The following is an 18,716-nucleotide window of genomic DNA, read 5'->3' as shown; positions in this document are numbered from 1 at the left end:
TTTTTGAATATAAAAACAAATATATTTCCCCTTTGTGCAAAAAAAAAAAAGGAGAATATATTATTCCATTCTCCAAAGTTAATAAACGCATCCATACAAGAGTGATAATCTATACGGGAAAACCTATCAACTTTTCTAGCAATCACCGTGCCCCTAAACACTACGCAACTTAATACTATGCATAGGAGGAAGCCTTGCGCTATCTACTTGCTTCTGGGTGATTGATCATTACAAAAATGCCGTAACAGGGCTGTTAGTTTCAGTAAAGTAATATTTTTGTAGGAAAGGTTGAAAGTTTGGTTACCAAAGAAGCAAGAGCTCTATCTCCAGTGTCAAAATTGAATGATAACAGAGCTTTGGCACTTCATCATAAACCTGACAAACAGAAGAAAACATGTTAATAAAACCATTTTGATGATATCGCTAGTAATTTACTTTATGTGGGAGTACGTAGGAACAAAAAATAAACATTTTGTAAGTAGTATCAAATTAGTTATTTGAATTCTGAATATTATGTAATGCATAAAAATAAGAATTTTATTGACTTTTCGTTATTGCAACTTTTTGAAGTATTTGCTCTATATAATCCTTCAAGTATATATTATTGATAATGTTATAAATTAACTCTTACATTCATTAAGAGTCCCACGTTTTAATTTAAGGCTCATGTCTTGTTTTACTACATAAATTTGAAACGTATATTATTTCATAAAAACAGCTTTATTGTAGCATGTAAATACTAAAATGTTAAAATTATTCAAGCTTGATATATAGTTATTGAAGTTAAAATGTCACTAAAATTAATATAGCGATTATTTTTTTTCAATTTTAAGATTTTTATATTTAAATAAATATTTAAGTGATATTTTTGACAAAACATTTTACTTGATTTCATTTTCTTGAATGTTAAGCAAATTTTTGATGAAGCTCTTGTAAATATCACTAAAATTCGTTTTTACGACAGAATCCATTTATGCATAGCCCCACAATAAATGAAAGTGCAAGTTTCATTTATTATTATTATTTTGCAATTTGTAAATGGATATTAAAAAACAAACTAATCTTGCAGCAGATAGCTTACAAAATGTCTTCCTAATTTTAATTTTGAACTTTTTTACAAATTAGAAAGAATTTTAAAATATGTAAAAAGAAGCAAAGAATAACTTGACGATAATTTGATAGTAATTTTTTTCAATAATATTTAGTTTTCTGAATACATACATTGGAGTTGTTGTTTATTGATATACGTTTTAATCATTCTCTGTTTAGAATGCAAATATCATGTTAGAAAACTTTCTTTAAAAGTTGGTGATTAAATAAATATCTCACAAAATAATTAGCCTGTTGTTGTTGTTTCTTATGGCACTTACCATAGGCAAGCCCGCTGTTCGAAGACAGCGGATTTAGGCCTGGGGGGGCGCCTCTTGTTTCTACAGTAGCGCCATCTAGGACCAAGAGAACGACTTAGCTACACACACGTCACAACCCTTTTTACGGGGCGGACTTCATTCACGCATTTCATTCACTCAAACACAGATCGTAATTTAGACCTGAATCAGAGAACGATCACCCCTGATCCAGTACCCTCAGTGGTATTATTCTCGATATGGAGGACTTTGTGACCACGACAGATTTAACGCGCGTCAGCCACCAAGCACGCGGGTATAATTAGCCTAATGCATACGATCAAAAGTGATTTTTTGAGAAACCAGAACTTTGTATGGTTTAATAATAACAGCTAATGATTTTCGAGGAGAATATTTAGTTCCAGACTTTGCCTTTCTTAGATTGTATCAAATGGTAAACAAATATCTTGCATCTACATCCTGTCACATTTGATGCTCATTTGACAGTTTTTCTTCACCAATATTCCCTGTTTGCCTTTACACGATCCAAATTAGCAAAAATGTCATAATGTTCCTCCATGTAATATTAAGAGTAATAAAACCCAACTTTTATGTGTTTGGGTGAATTGTTGCCAAAAAGAAAATATTATTCTTATAGAAAATTTCCCTCTAGTGGCGAACGGGGAAAAGTTCAACAAACTCGTAAAAGGAAGTATATTCTTTACGAGATGTAACGATGGCGAAAATGCAAAACCTATACTAAGTGTACATAAAACAGCACTTGCAGAAATCAACAACATATAATCCGCAAATCGCTATGAAACTACAGCAGACGCGCAAAAAGTGCTCAGTAAAATAACAGTAGAAAGACTTCGCTCAAATACTCGCTTGATTTCAACTCAGTTGACAACTTTTGAGTCGACTTGATCTGATTATTATAGTTTCCATAACAAGATTTCGAATGATCTAAGATAAACAATAGATCTTCAGATATAATGGATCTGTCGCTAAAATTCTCTAATATTCCTTCATTTTTGTCGCCTAATAGCTGCCAAGTTTGTCCCCAAGATAGAGAGAAAATGCCCCTCCGTTCATTCAAAATCCGCTGGAGCTACCTATAAAACTCTATTCCTTTCCTGGAAAATAACTGCGAAGGAAAGCAATATTATGAATTTGTAAAAATATTTATTTCATATAATTAATAGTATCAGTAAGATTTTAGCATGTAATTGCTGAAGTACAAACAGGCTTCTTTTTGAAAGGTATTACATTCACAAATTCAAAATAATTCATGTATATGGGTAATGTTTATTAACTCGAAGTATGGGGAGAACATTTTAAACAATAAAGTTTTTTTGAATTATGAGAAAAATAACTTCCCTTAAACCTTTCAAAATTTCCCAGATATACTAAAATATATTGTAAATAACAAAAGCACATCCATTTCTTTTCGGAATTGTATTTTTCTAATTTCCTCCGTCCGTAAGATAAAAAGAATATCTTCTACAACGAAAACTATTTTTTAAATGCAAAATTCTCACATTCTTGGTTTTGGGAATGCGAGAATTTTATTTTTTAAATATTTTGTTTTTGCATTTTTTATTTTTCTATTTCGGTGCTTTTAGATTACTCCTCGTTTATAAACGGAAAAACTTGTGAAATTCTGATTACAGTGTAAGTACTTTCCTTCCGAGTGCTGTTTCCTTTTTCAAACAAATGCCTCTTGAGATTTTTCTGCAATTCCACAGAAAGTGAATGGAGTATTAAGATGTTGAGTGAGAAGAGGCTTCTTAGATGCGGCTGGTGTTAAAATAGTATTTATAAATAAGCCTTATGAACAATTTTTGACATTATTTGCAATCTTTATAGCCGTCAGGTTGTATATTTTAAATTTTAAAATCGAGGAGAGTCGAACAAGCATGGAAATCATCTTACTTGCTTGAAAGAAATAAATATCATTTCCACATTTCTTCTTCATCCACTATATTCCCCTCTTCCACTGTTGTCTGAATTTCGTTTGATGATATAATTTATTTTCAGTCTTCTCATACAAGTTTAATCTTTTAATAAGTTTTAATGGTTGTTTTTTAAATAAGACCGTGCAATTAAAGTTATAATAGTAATGCATTTTCTGCTTATGACTATTATTAGACTGATGTTCATTATTAGGTATATTAGATTATTGATAAATTATTAATTTTATGGTTGTTATTATTAGTTGTGTTATGTACCTGAAATGTCGAATATCACTTTAGAGTGTGATCGATTGCTGCATTGAGATTTGAAATTTCTAAAATCCCATTACATTAAAAAGCTTGTGGTGACTTTGAACTTAAAGAGTGATCTGGGTATTGTATCTTTAACTGAATGGCAATGCACAGATATTAATGTATGAAACACCTTAAGTTCAATGTTTTTTTTAATATGAAGAATATTTTTATAAAAATATAAATAATTACAAAGGGGCGATTAGATGTAATATTTTTGGGGGAAAACTTATTTTTTAATGTATTTTGTGATTTTTTTTATTATAAATATATTTTTAATTGTTTAACTATTCGTTCATAATATGCTTAAAATACATTCAATAATTTTGTTAGTTTTAACACTGGATTATTTTTAATATTTTTTTCAAATCTTGAAGGACGTTACAATTGTCCCGATTATGTAGTAACAATAAAAATAAAATTGTAAACTATATTCATAAAAACAGAAAAAAATATTTAAAATTATTTCCTCTTTACTACTCTTATGAATATGACTATATAATGTATTTGGTAAATAGTGTCTCTTGGCATGATGTTGATAAATAATATTAATACCTATATATTAGTTTATTTGACAAATCAGCATACAAGTCAGCGCACAACAGAACCTATTTAATGAAAGGAAATGATAGGTTGCCTCCGATAGAACCCATTTTGTTCTCACTTTTTGCAAATTAAACACATTGTCCTTGATCAAAATTGTGTCCTACGATGCATGTTTTAATGTCTTGTCTTCTGGGCCGAGTGTACCTGACTCGAACCTTGATTTCGCCGAAAAACTGTCTGGAACGCAGCAGCTTAGTGTACAAAATATCTGTGTGGGGCTGAAAGCAACAAACTTCCCTTCCATTGAGTGGAAGGAGGAACGTGAATGTCAGCCCAGCGGTTATCCTCGTCATCTGATTCTTGCTCAAAATTGAGTGATCTATTCTGAAACAACCATAACATTGCTTAATGTCGGGCTGTAATGCAATGCATTATAACATAATATATCGTCTGAGATGTTCCATGCATTTTCTTAGATTTCTTCTCTTTGTGTGTGTAGTACTTGCATACATGACATTGTTTCCCATGGCTGAAACAAATCCAAATTTGATGTTCTTTAGGTATCTGAATTTTATTTTATAGTGGTCAAAATAAGTATATTTTAATTCTTACCATATTCTATAGTAGTCAACTAATTACCTACTTTTTCAATACAGGGTGCTTCAAAACTCACAGGCAAAAATTTAAGGGATGATAGAAAGCATCTAAACAAGCAATTTTCAGCATGCAATGCATGGGCGAAGAGCAAGCAATTAACCTCTAGATGGCACTGTAATGGAAAGCATAAAGCGCGAGTTTTCTTACACATCGTAATTTTTACAGTGGCTTTCAGAAGGTAATGTGACGTACAGTAATCAGTAAAAGGTGGGCATGAATCTTATGTATAGAATCTGGGGAGTGGGAATGCTTTGAAGCCGCAAGGCTGTACATGTAACGTTTCCAGAGAAGACACTTTGGAAGGATTGGATGGAGTGGGTCCACGCCTTGGCCGTCACGTTTGCCGGATTTCTCCTGTCTCTTTCCTGCGGGGTCATTTGAAAAATCTCGTCTACGAAAGCCATATCGTCTCCGACGAGGACCTAGTTGCCGGGATTTCTGTTGCTGCCGACGCCGTCCGAAAAGTGCCGGTTGTGTTTGAAAAAGTGCTCAGCTCAATACGTCGCAGGTGTATTACAGCAGGCGGTTTCTGTAATTTTGCCATACAAGTTGTCAATAATATTATTCAGTACCTCCTCTATCCGTTTGATATTTCGTTCTTCCATGTGGCAGTAACCGATATCTCCTAGTGACTCACTGTTTGCTCTCCACCCATGCATTGTATGTTAAAAATTGCTTGTTTAGATGTATCCTATCACTCAAAATTTTGCCTATGCGTTTTGAAACACCCTGTATAAAGGCCATTCCATAAATGATTAAGTAATTTTAATAATCGTAAAATAACGGAAATAGTCAAGAGTTATTTTCACAAAGGTTAATTTTTCTTGGATGGGGTAAAGAAAAAAACAGTTTGAATTGAGGGATTTGCAGGTAAGTAAATATGAACGTGAAACACAGCATCGCGGTATATCACAAAATAACAAGTAAGTGTAAATAACAAATATATATCACAAAATATCAGAGTATGATTCATTGTTTGTCATCTACATTTCCCTTTTCTAATGAGTAATAAAACTGTCAATTACATGTAGCATATCCAGATGAATATATTTATAAGCATGTGGCGTCTTTTATCTTTAAAATAGAAAGGTGACTACGCCGGAAAATCGAATTTGTTACGAAATTGGGATTTTTTTTTAATTTAAAATTTTTAATATTTGAACAAATTTTTTTTGAAAGCCATTAGAATTTTGTTTCCAAGCTTACTTTTTGTGAAGTTGCACTGATTTTTAAATTTGTACTGACATACGTTTTAATCCTATTTCACATCTTTAGAAGTTATTTTCCCAAATTCTAATAATTTATAGATTTTTCTCCCAAAACACCTCATAAATTAAAATCTAACGCATATATTGTTCAAATTTGGTATAATAATTTTCTCGATATGTTTTACAGTCCCTGAATTAAAGAATAAGCAATTCAGTCTTTTAGAAATGTTTTTTAGTGGTTTTAATGCTTTACAAAGTGAAAAATATTGAAAAACTCGTGTTATTTATCAGATGAATGTGGATATTTAAATAATGGATAGAAATACAGCATATTTTTTTTAATTCAAGGAATAGATAATATTTTTTCTTATGCTATCCACAAAATTTTAATCAAATAATTTCATAAACTTATAAAGCAAAATTGTTCTAGTTTAGATCTCCTTTTAGGCTAAAAAAAGTTTTTTTCCCAATTTAAAAAAATTTGAAAAAAAAAAAAATATTTTTGATTCTTAACAGGTATAATTTGGTTTGACAGATGTTTTTTCAATATATTTTTTTTTTATGGAAATATTCAAAAATTTAACTATTTTCGGACATTTTAAAAATAATCATCCCAAATTTGCACGCATAATTTAAGAACATGATTCACAAAGTAACCCGAAAATAAAAATAATCCAATAACTTCCAGGGAAAGAAGGAACCTTCCTTTTTACAGTGACGGCTGTTTAATTTTTCCTTTTTCAATATTAATTCTCAAATGGATCTTCGTTTTTTATAAAACATGAAGTTCTTGCATACGGTACTTTATCAATCGTGTGTGTGTGTGTTATGGAACTTTACAAGCCGCTGACAGCTATTTGTCAGCGATTTAAGCCGAATGAGTGTCTCTTGGATTCAGTTGGCGTTACTGAAAAAACAAGACTACGACTCGACTACTCAGACGTCACAACCCTTTTTACGAGGTGGACTTCATTCATGCATTTCATTCACTCATCCACAGATCGTAATTTAGGCCTAAATCAGAGAACAATCACCTCTGAATCAATACCCCCAGTGTTATTATTCTCGACATGGAGGACTTTGTGATTACGAAAAATTTATACGTGCGCCATCCACCACACACACGAAGAGTCTTCGGTTGGCGGGGTTCAAACTTATCAATCATATAATGTTTAAATAAAAGGGGATATCACTTTCTCCTGTATCGTTTTGAAGTATACTGCTCCCTTTCTTGAGGAAATCTTAAGTCCTATCTTTGCATAAGTGTTTTTCAAAGAAGGCTTATAATATTGAAAACTGTGAAACTACAGCAAGTCTAACCAGATGAGTATAAGGTTTTCTGAGTGTAATCACGTGGATTCGGCAATTATCGGTATTGACTATTCCATGCAATTAGCTCCGACCATCTGTCCACAGGATATTGATCAGCCATGGTGGAGCTTCACCAGATATCTACAAAATTCTGTCTTCGAAAAAAAAAATCGTTGAAAAAGTTCTACCCCTAAAATATTTCTCTGAAATCAAAATAGACAGTACATATATTAAATCATGTTACGAAAACTTATTAATAATCAAATAACATTCACCCAGGTACTATTTCATGGATTTTAGAGATACTTGCTCTTGCAGATCCTCTATTTTGATTAATTTTCCAGGTTTTATAAATTTTTAAAGTTTTTACGGACTTTTTGCCAACTCTGTATAGTTTGCATAAGTTTAAGCAAAAAAAAAAATAATTATCGAAATGTTTATTTTTTAAAACGTGGAAACTTATTAAAGTTCATAATTATGCTTTAACAATGAATCTAAGAGGATCTACTATGATAGAACGCTCATTTTTTGCCTTTTTCCCGTTTTCTTAAAATTTCAATCCGCATCAATAGTTCATTTTATTCATTCAATATGCATATGATAAAGATTTTTTTTCTGAGCTGTAGTATATTCTTCAGTGGCTATTTATCAAGAAAAATAATATATATTTTTAGATTTTTAAGTTACAAAACAGTCACTATTACTTTTATTTTTATTACTACCTTATTTAAAAGAAAATAAATTCACTGCAATTTTGAACCTTTTTCTCATATATCATGTTGTTTTAAGACTGATTTTACAAAGAATTACGTTTTCTGAGCATACCTTTTCGTGGTTATGAACTTGAAAACATTAAGTCACATATTCTATTTGTTATTAAGAAATAAATATTTTTTTTTACTGTTTTATAATTAAAATAAATCACTAGTTCTGTATGTTTTAAATTTTCTATTATATGCTAGATTTTCAATGCGAAAAAAATCAGCTTTATCTACAACTAAAATTTCTACAATTTCCACTGTGGGAAACATTCCATTACTCTTAATATATATTTCAAATTATTTCGCATTCAATAGCTTGGCAAAAAATTTAAGGGTAGTTATCACTCCTCAAAATGAATTTTTTTGAAATTTTCATACGACTTTTGAAAGGAAAATTTATACTTAATAATTTCCATAATTATTAGCACACATTTTTGGATTTAAATATTTATTAAAGATCATAATATTTATTCCAATTTAAATGAAATCATTAACATTATCAGCTCATATCATTTACCAGTCAAATTACTAAAGAAGAAATTATAGAATATAAATTTTTATACAGTCCCTTATTTCTTTTGGCACCGCTGACGATAATTTAATTTAATGGCATAAATTCCGATAAAACTTTTTAGCCGATATGCTAGGAAATATTTATCACCCATATGTTAAATTATTATTTAATAGTCTATTCAATCACCGGCAATGTTTTGATTTTATAATATGATCTCATTTAATATTGACTGTATTAATTGTTTTAGAAATACGAAATTTATCGTTATATTTATAATTTCATAAAATATTTCAGTGAAATACATTTGCAAATGCTGGCTGATCGCATATCAATTTATTCTGGTTCAACTTCTGCAGCATTTCAAGAAATTGTATTCTGAATTTAGATTATCATGTTTGGTAGTTTCTCGCTTGCAGTTTTTACGGATTGTAAAAATTACATTGGTAGCATTTCCAAAGCGCCCATAATGCTAATTAACGTCTATAACTGCTGCATCAGACCATTATTTTAAATGGAGCTTTAAACTCTAAATAGAAATAAAGAGTCTTAGAAATTTCCCTTTTAATTCAGGCCTTATTTGTTAATGCTCGCACAATATATTTGAAGTATTTTTATGTATTAAAACTCCTTTATTAGATACTTCGTGAATTCACATAACACTTTATATTGACAATCCCAAAGTCAAAATTGCATACCGTTTGATTCTTCTCAAAACACTGTGAAAAAAACTCAATGATACTACAGAGTGATAACTCTTACTTAATCAACAGAATCAAATTCTTGAAAAAGTGATTTTTCCACCTATCCTCATATACATATTTAACTTTTAAATTTTCTTTTACTTATATGTGCAAGAAACATGCCAAGATTTTTTTTTCCGATTTGAAACAGTAAGATATATATTTTTTAAAGAATTGATCTAAGAATTTGTTCGAAGAAAAATATTTTCCTATGTTTCTCAGGAAGACTGAATCATATTTTTTGAAAACAGAAACATACTAAAATTTCCAGGAAAACCGATTTGCCTTGTAGAGTTCGAGGAATAGACTTTGAACGAAAGCGAGATCAGAGAGCCTATTTTTCAAATGATGGCATTCAGAAAAGACGAAGTCTGGAATTTAAACTCCTCCAGAGTAATGAGATATTATCTTGTTGTACTTCAGCTTCTCAGAATTTACGTTTGTTAGAATATATATTTCGTTCCACATACGTTTTCCCTCGAATTTAAAAGACATAGCTGCATGGTTATTATTTTATTACAACTAATATCATTATTATAGCCCAAGAAAAATTACTGTTTGAAATTTCGAACATGAAGTAATAATTTCACAAATTCCGAATCAGTGACTTTTTATAATTCAGTTTTTATATGCATTAAAACAGCACCATTCCGTAATTCTGAGTTATTTGATAATATTTTTTGCTTTTTAGTTATTCTGTCGTAAGAAAAGGTAGGAAAAAAAAAGACATTTTAACGAGCTATTTCAAAGTTAATAATCGCATTTTATAAAAAAAAAATTATATTTCAGCGATATTTTATATTCCTCTTTCGGAATTAAAACTGATGTCAACCATGACCTTATTTAACAATTTTGATTATACAATAAAATATTACTGAAATAAATAGAACTCAAATTTAACGCAAAAGGTTTAAAAACTTGAATATTTTTTTTTTCCTTTTCTTATATATTTAGGCTCAACCCTCTTTAAATTTCGTTTGTTTTCTAATTTATTAAAATAATTTCAATTTTTCGGTTCACGAAAGGGACAATCACAGTAAAGTGTATTCTACAAAAGCAAGGGGAAATTTTTTAAGCGTAATTTCCGTACATCATCTGAGGATTTTATTTCTCTTGAATTATATAATATAGTTTGTGTGTGTGTGTGTGTGTGTGTGTGTGTGTGTGTGTGTGTGTGTGTGTGTGTGTGTGTGTGTGTGTGTGTACCAATATAGTATTTAGTTAAACTATAACATGTATTTATATCATAGGTTAAGACTTGTTATTATCAACTAATTTTCAATCGCATTTTGTTAAATATATCATATATTTGAGCACACTGAAATAGCATTTTAGTAAAATTCACTAATCAAATTTTCACTTTTCCCTGCTATTTATTATAAACAAATTATTAATGATATCGACCATCATTTGTTAGCATATTTGATTTCTTATGTCTAATGATAAAATACCAAACAGTCGTAATCGGAACTGCCACTCAGTATAAAAAAGTAACTTCCGTTCATTCAGCGAAAGAAAGATATAAAAAAAAGAATTCAGTGAGACGAATTGCTTTAATACTTCACTGGAATTACTGCTTTCTTCTTTATCTACTTTTAATTGTCCTTTTTTGGGAAGTTTTTTGTAATCATCAATCACTTGCAAGTATGCAAAACACGATCAATCTTTTGTAATGTGGTTTGTGATGTATTTATGGTAATGATCGGGGTCATAAAGGGGACATGTGCTGGTGCACTAAAAAGAGATATAGTATGTTAAAAAAAAGAACATAAAAAGGTAATAGAGTACTTGAAAAGGTTTATTCCTTCCCATTTCATAGCGTAGTAGAATGTTGATTGCTTTTGCAGGAGAATTTAAAACCTGGATGCCAATGAAAGTGGCAAGAATCTCGAATGGCAGATTAAGATATTGAATGTTCAGGAACTGTTTAAAAAAACAGTGGGTTTTCTTGTTGAACTTGAAATAAGATGCAGATCCTGTAAGAATGAATACTCTTACAGATCTTGTAAGAATGAGTACTAATAAGAATGAATGCTCTTGCAGATCCTCTAAGAATGAATGCTCTTGCAGATCCTCTAAGAATGAATGCTCTTGCAGATCCTCTAAGAATGAATGCTCTTGCAGATCCTCTAAGAATGAATGCTCTTGCAGATCCTCTAAGAATGAATGCTCTTGCAGATCCTCTAAGAATGAATGCTCTTGCAGATCCTCTAAGAATGAATGCTCTTGCAGATCCTCTAAGAATGAATGCTCTTGCAGATCCTCTAAGAATGAATGCTCTTGCAGATCCTCTAAGAATGAATGCTCTTGCAGATCCTCTAAGAATGAATGCTCTTGCAGATCCTCTAAGAATGAATGCTCTTGCAGATCCTCTAAGAATGAATGCTCTTGCAGATCCTCTAAGAATGAATGCTCTTGCAGATCCTCTAAGAATGAATGCTCTTGCAGATCCTCTAAGAATGAATGCTCTTGCAGATCCTCTAAGAATGAATGCTCTTGCAGATCCTCTAAGAATGAATGCTCTTGCAGATCCTCTAAGAATGAATGCTCTTGCAGATCCTCTAAGAATGAATGCTCTTGCAGATCCTCTAAGAATGAATGCTCTTGCAGATCCTCTAAGAATGAATGCTCTTGCAGATCCTCTAAGAATGAATGCTCTTGCAGATCCTCTAAGAATGAATGCTCTTGCAGATCCTCTAAGAATGAATGCTCTTGCAGATCCTCTAAGAATGAATGCTCTTGCAGATCCTCTAAGAATGAATGCTCTTGCAGATCCTCTAAGAATGAATGCTCTTGCAGATCCTCTAAGAATGAATGCTCTTGCAGATCCTCTAAGAATGAATGCTCTTGCAGATCCTCTAAGAATGAATGCTCTTGCAGATCCTCTAAGAATGAATGCTCTTGCAGATCCTCTAAGAATGAATGCTCTTGCAGATCCTCTAAGAATGAATGCTCTTGCAGATCCTCTAAGAATGAATGCTCTTGCAGATCCTCTAAGAATGAATGCTCTTGCAGATCCTCTAAGAATGAACGCTCTTGCAGATCCTCTAAGAATGAACGCTCTTGCAGATCCTCTAAGAATGAACGCTCTCTTGGTCTCAGACATTTTTCAAGATTCTGCTCAGCAAAACTTTATGAAGCTCTATTCAATATGTTGTCCATATTGGTTATTAGACAGCAACGCTTCGGGACATCTCATTATATTAATGAATTCACGCTGCATTATGAAATAATCATGTAAAATAGATAAATCAAAAATATTCATCCTGATGTGAACGTACTTATAACTGACGATTAGCATGTCGTTATTACATTATCTTGTTTTGTAGCATTGCGAATTTATGATTAATATAAATTGTTGTGTAACTCTCTTATTTATCTCCTTAGATCTAAATTCCTTATTTAAAAAAAGGAAATACTGTATACAATGCTCTATCTCGTATTCATGATGAGCGCGTATCACTTCTTACTTACTTTTAAAATGTCCAAAGCATTAAATCCTATTTTTCGTATTAAGGACCAAATCACGTTAATATTTTTTCCCTCTGCTATTTACTATTCGCAATAATTCAGAAACTTTGTTAAACATTTTTTTTTTCTAGATTTCAGAAAATGAATGATCATTAGCGAAATTTCTAAACTTTAAGACTAGCAGTCTTCACAATAAAATATGTTTTTGATTTTTTTTCCCCATGTTCTTCATGGTATTAACATGGTAAGAATTAAATATTTATGAAGCGTTTTTATTAATATCTATTTAATTTGTTAATTAATGAATCATATTTTTTAATTTTATTTTCATCATACCATCTAACAGTTCTCATTCATGTAGAATTGTGCGCTTCTTAATTACTTCTATTTTATCAGTGATACAACGAAAACGAATTGCTTGATTTTGTTACAATTTTAAAAGGAGACGAAGTGCTAAGAAAGTTATTAAAATTGCAGATTTCTAAGCAGGAATAAGCATTTTCCAACAAATTTATTAGAATAAATCCTTGCAGACATAAATTTTGATACTGTTGCTTAGATGAAATAAAAGGATCAAAACGGATGCAAGTATTCGATTTTATTCCGTAAGAACTGGAAGTGCTTAATTTAACGGAAAGAAAATTTTACATGAAGAGGAATATGTTATACTTCAGGCCATTATTGATGCGATATCGAATCTTCGATGGGGTTTGGGGCTTCCCATCCCTCCGAGTGCAATGAAAACAAGCGTGAATGTTTCCTGCCTCGGGAGCGGGGGTTGGGTTGAACACTGTTTCATTTTGTTTCTCCATCCTTCGATTTTTTACGATTTATTTTCTTTACCGCGGTGATTTGGTAGCTGTGATACTGCTGTAAACACAGTCGAGATCACGTTTCTGTCTAGATACAATTTTATTGGCGGAGTGAACAAAAGTATCGCCAGCACAGTTCAGCTGTCATGCTGACGTTTCTTTTATGGGTCTTGAGGCAGCCGCTTTGAGAATACCTGCCGCTAAAAATCTTGGAGCACGATCAGTGTATTGGAGAGCGAGTTGCCGCTGCCGGCGAAAGCCCCAGTGGCGGAAATAAACTCGAGGATCAAAAACTCAAATAGTAGCATCTGTTTTCTTGAATACTTGATGTCGTAAATTTCCCCCTTCTTTCTCTATAAAGAAGTTGAAAGATCTCCACAGAAACTGCGATATATCACATTCATGGATAATTTTATGCCTACATATTATGTGGAAAGATTGACGTTTTTAATTGTTGATTAATTCCGATAGATTCAATCAGATTTTCTACATTGAAACATGTTTATGAAATATCATTTATATAATGTACTGAAATTCTCCGTTCTTTCTTTATAAAGCAATTTAAAGTTTCTCTCAGAAACTTCGACATATTACACTAATAGTTAAATTTTATGCTTACGTATTATATGGAAATGCTGTTTTATTACTTTTTGATTAATTTCAATATCTTTTATAAGATTTCTTACAATTAAATGCTTTGATATAAGGAATCTTTTATAATATACTTAAATGCTACCTTCTCTCTCTCTCTCCATAAAGTAATTGAAAGCTCTCCTCAAAAACTATAAATATATATATAATATAATATCACAGTCATAATAAAATTTTATGCTTACATATTATATGTAAATATTAACTTTTCAACCTGATGATTAATTTCGATAACTTTTATCAGATTTCTTGTAAAGAAATATGTTTATATAAAGAATCTTTCCTGGTGTACTAAATTGCCATCTTCTTTATATAGAAATTGAAAAGTTCTCCTCAGAAACTGTGATATATCATATACATAGTTAAACTTTATGCTTACATATTATGTGGAAAGATCGACGTTTTCAATTGATTAATTCCAATAACTTTTATCAGTTTTTTCACAATGAAATGCGTTTATATAATAAATCTTCTATTATGGACTAAAACTTTCCCTTTTTTTTCCTCCATAAAGAAATCGAAAGCTCCCTTCTAAAACTGCGATATATCCCCTTCATAGATAATTTTATGCTTACATACCATATGGATAGATTTTTTTTCAATTGTTGATTAATTTGGATAGCTTTTATCAGATTTATTGCAATTAAATCAGTTAACATAGAAATCCTTAATAATGTACTAAAATTTACTATCAAGCAATTGAAAGCTCTCCTCAGAAAATGCGGTATATCGCATTTATTGTTAAATTTTATTTTTACATATTATTTAGAAAGCTTGTCTTTTTCACTTGTTGATTAATTTCGATATCAAATTTCTTACAATGCAGTGCGTTTATTTAAAGAATCAATTATAATGCACTAGCTAATGCTTGTACATTACATAAACAATAGCAATTAAAATAATTTTTTATTTCCACAATGATTGATGCCTTTGACTAGTCTAGACTTTTGATGTCTTGACCGTAGTCTATGAATTTACTTCTAATTAGATGATATATTTCCATTTAGGACATTTATTATTTAAATTCTTATAAATTATACTGAGATATTATTTCAAAGTAATGCTTACATTTTGAACTACTTAAAACGTTTACGTAATTGCAGATTTAAAATTAAAAATTTAATAAATAGATGCGCATGTCAGGCACATCATTGTATGCGAAGTAGTCGACATTATGGATATTATCTAGACTAGACTACTAAAGCAACTCTATTATCTGATGAATTTTAATAGAATTTTGTAGCTTTCATGTTTTCTGATAGCATACAGAGCAACAACACTAGGGCATTTGTGTTTAAATTCAAATTTACAACAGATGAGAAAATCATGTAAGATAGGTATTTATTGTATTTTGTCTAAATTAGTGTCACTTCAAAGAAATTAAAACATTTGCCATGCAATTATTTTTACAAGGATTTACAAATATAGAAGCAACTGAACTATTCTTGTTTGATGCTATGTCATGCACACTAAGCACTGCAGTGGGAATTCTTCTGATCCTTAAAAAAAAATCACAAAATTCAGAAACAAGTATTTGTCTATATATGATTCTTAAATTGTTATATATTTTTTTTTGTATTGATAATATATAAACAAGGTACTGTCAAATTCGACCGACAAATTCAATTAGTAGACATCAGGACGATAAATAATTATCAGAGAACCCGTAACTTCGAACAATTGCTATAAAACTTCTCTTTTATGCCCTTTCTGACATTGATTGATGTATTGCAATCCTGCTTTAAATCAGATAAATATCTTTACTTATTATTGGTTCTTTTTGTCCCACTAGATGTCACACCTTCACTAAACAATGTTTGAGATCCCATGTTCTATGACAATCCCCTTGATGCCTACTTTCACCCCTCTGAATTTGTCGGTCAGATTTGGCAACATCTGGTATATTTACAAGGGGTGTTTAAATGAAAAAGTACGAATCGACACTGTGGGTATAAATGAAAACTTTATTCAGAATGCACACCATAGCACTGAGCACAACGATCTCATTGATTAACGAACTGGAGGATTCCTTGTTCCCAGGATTCCTGTGGTCGTGAAGAGACCCAGTCCTTCATAGCGCCTTTGTCCAAGGTCCACTACTTGTTGAATTCCTCGAGCACAAAAGAACCATTAACTCCGATGTGTACTGTGTGACACAACGGAGACTACGCAGTTCCATCAAGAACAAAAGATCGGGGCAATTCAAGGAGGGTGTGGTTCTACACCGTGATAACTCGCCCCCACACGTCTCCAGGTCCCACACGCGTCACCTGCAGCCCGGACATGTATCTCTGCGATTTTCATGAGTTTGGTCCCCTGAAGAAACATCTGAAAGGGAAGCGCTTCCAGTCGGATGGCGAACTCCAGGACGCTGTGAGGGATTGGGTCTCGTCACGGCCACAGGAATTCTGAGAATAAGGAATCCTTCGGCTCGTTAATCAATGGGATCGTTGTGCTCAGGCCTATTGTGTATACTTTGAATAAAGTCTTCATTTATACCCATAGTGTCGTTTCGTATCTGTACCCCTTGTACGACTGAGATTTAAGTAATTTTTATTTAGCAGATTAGTTCAGACTAATTTGATTCGTTAAAGGTTTTGATTAATTAATATCTAAATAAAAAATGAATACATTTCGTTATGGTTCGAGTTAAGTAATTGAAATCAATAGAACATTGTTTCATTCAAACTGCGGTCATAACTTTTCCGCTATTTCCATTCAGTGTTAGTGGATGCCCCTTATTACATCATAATAAAATTTGTTAATTTATCTCATTATTAAAATTATTTTAAGAATTCAAATTGCTTTTTGTTCAGTGATTTAATGTTGTTAATTAATAAAGAGAAGTTATATTCGGATATTCATAAATTGATCGATTATCCCAGAAATGATAAGATTTAAGCAAAAATGCATGTAGGCAGCATTACCGACGCGTTATCCAATTCTCCAGTTTCAAAGGAGAAAAGAAATACCAATTACTAGTAATTCTATAGTGTGATCTCCAATTAATTTTATCACATTCACTAAAAATGAAAACTTTATTTCTTTCTGAAGTGATCTATCTGAATTCAGTCATATTCACCTACGGTTAAGGAATCTCATTTGAATATTTCTCAGATTCAAATAAAATTAAGAAATTACTTCCTTTATATTGGATTTTAATATGACGCGCCAATTTATGTTCATATTTACTTTTTTTTAATCGTTATCTGTAACGAATTTTATTTTTAATTGGATGAATAATTTAATACTTATTAATATCTTAATTTGAATCAAGACATCAAGAAACTATGCGACTGAATGAAAGTTTATCGCAGCATTTAAAAAGAGCATATCAATTGATAATGATAAAAGTTGCAGGCATTTCTACAGATCTCGCAAAATAACAATTTTTCAATTCTTATAAACACAATTACAGAATTTTTAAATAAGTAAATTGCAATTCTGTTGCCGCAGTAAATGGGTGTGAAAATAAAAAGACAAATACAAATACATTGTTTCTTCAAGGTGGATTAGAAAAGCTCCATTTACCATGCAAGGTATTTTGGAGATTGTGAAATAAAGTTACTTTTCAACGCCATTACTGAGAATGACATCAAATTCCGGAGGGATTTCACCTTTTCTTCCACCAAAATACAATGGAAACATGCTCGAATTTTTCTTTTCTCGAGGGTAAGGGGATTCCTTTCTTTTTTCAGTCGCTTTTTACGTCTTATTTTATTTTATTATTAGATATATTTTTTCATTTGTTCTCTACTCTCAATTCAAAATTTTTGCGATTTACTTTCTTTTAGCTGAGGCGTGATTCTATTTTAAATAATCTAGAGATCACGTTTTCGAGTAAGTACATTTTTATAGGAAAGAAAAGCAAGGCAATAGTTGAATTGTCACATCGCTGCTACTTTTACGAGTCCGGAGATTACAATGATGAACATATACGCATAAAATCTCTGGTTACTACCTATGTTTTAAAGAATGAGATATTGTCCTACGAAGGACTTACTGTTGGGACTGGATTTAAAGCCCGAGAAGTTGTACTGATTTGTTTCGTAAGAGAAGATGACGCATTGCGAATAAACTAGAATTCCGATGCGAAATATCAATTTATTTCTTTTTGCGTCGATTTATTAAAGTGAGTAAACGAGTAACTCCCTTATTAAAGCGAGTAAACGAGTAACTCCCTTATTAAAGCGAGTAGACGAGTAACTCCTTTATTAAAGTGAGTTTATTTAATGAAAAATCTAAGATGTTTTGAGTTTGCAGTATTTAAATCAGCTAATTTTTAGTATTCAGATATAACACAGTGAACATTAATTTGAAGGAATTTTTTATTCTATTTTTCTCTGTTAAAAGCATTCCAAATTGGGAGTTTAATTTTGGTGAGTCGTGTTAAGACATTGAATATATATATATTTAGAGAAAAGAAAATTGT

The sequence above is a fragment of the Argiope bruennichi genome, chromosome 2 (genome assembly GCF_947563725.1).
Source record: "Argiope bruennichi chromosome 2, qqArgBrue1.1, whole genome shotgun sequence".
NCBI classification, from domain to species: domain Eukaryota; kingdom Metazoa; phylum Arthropoda; class Arachnida; order Araneae; family Araneidae; genus Argiope; species Argiope bruennichi.
Note: the sequence above shows the minus strand (reverse complement) of the source record.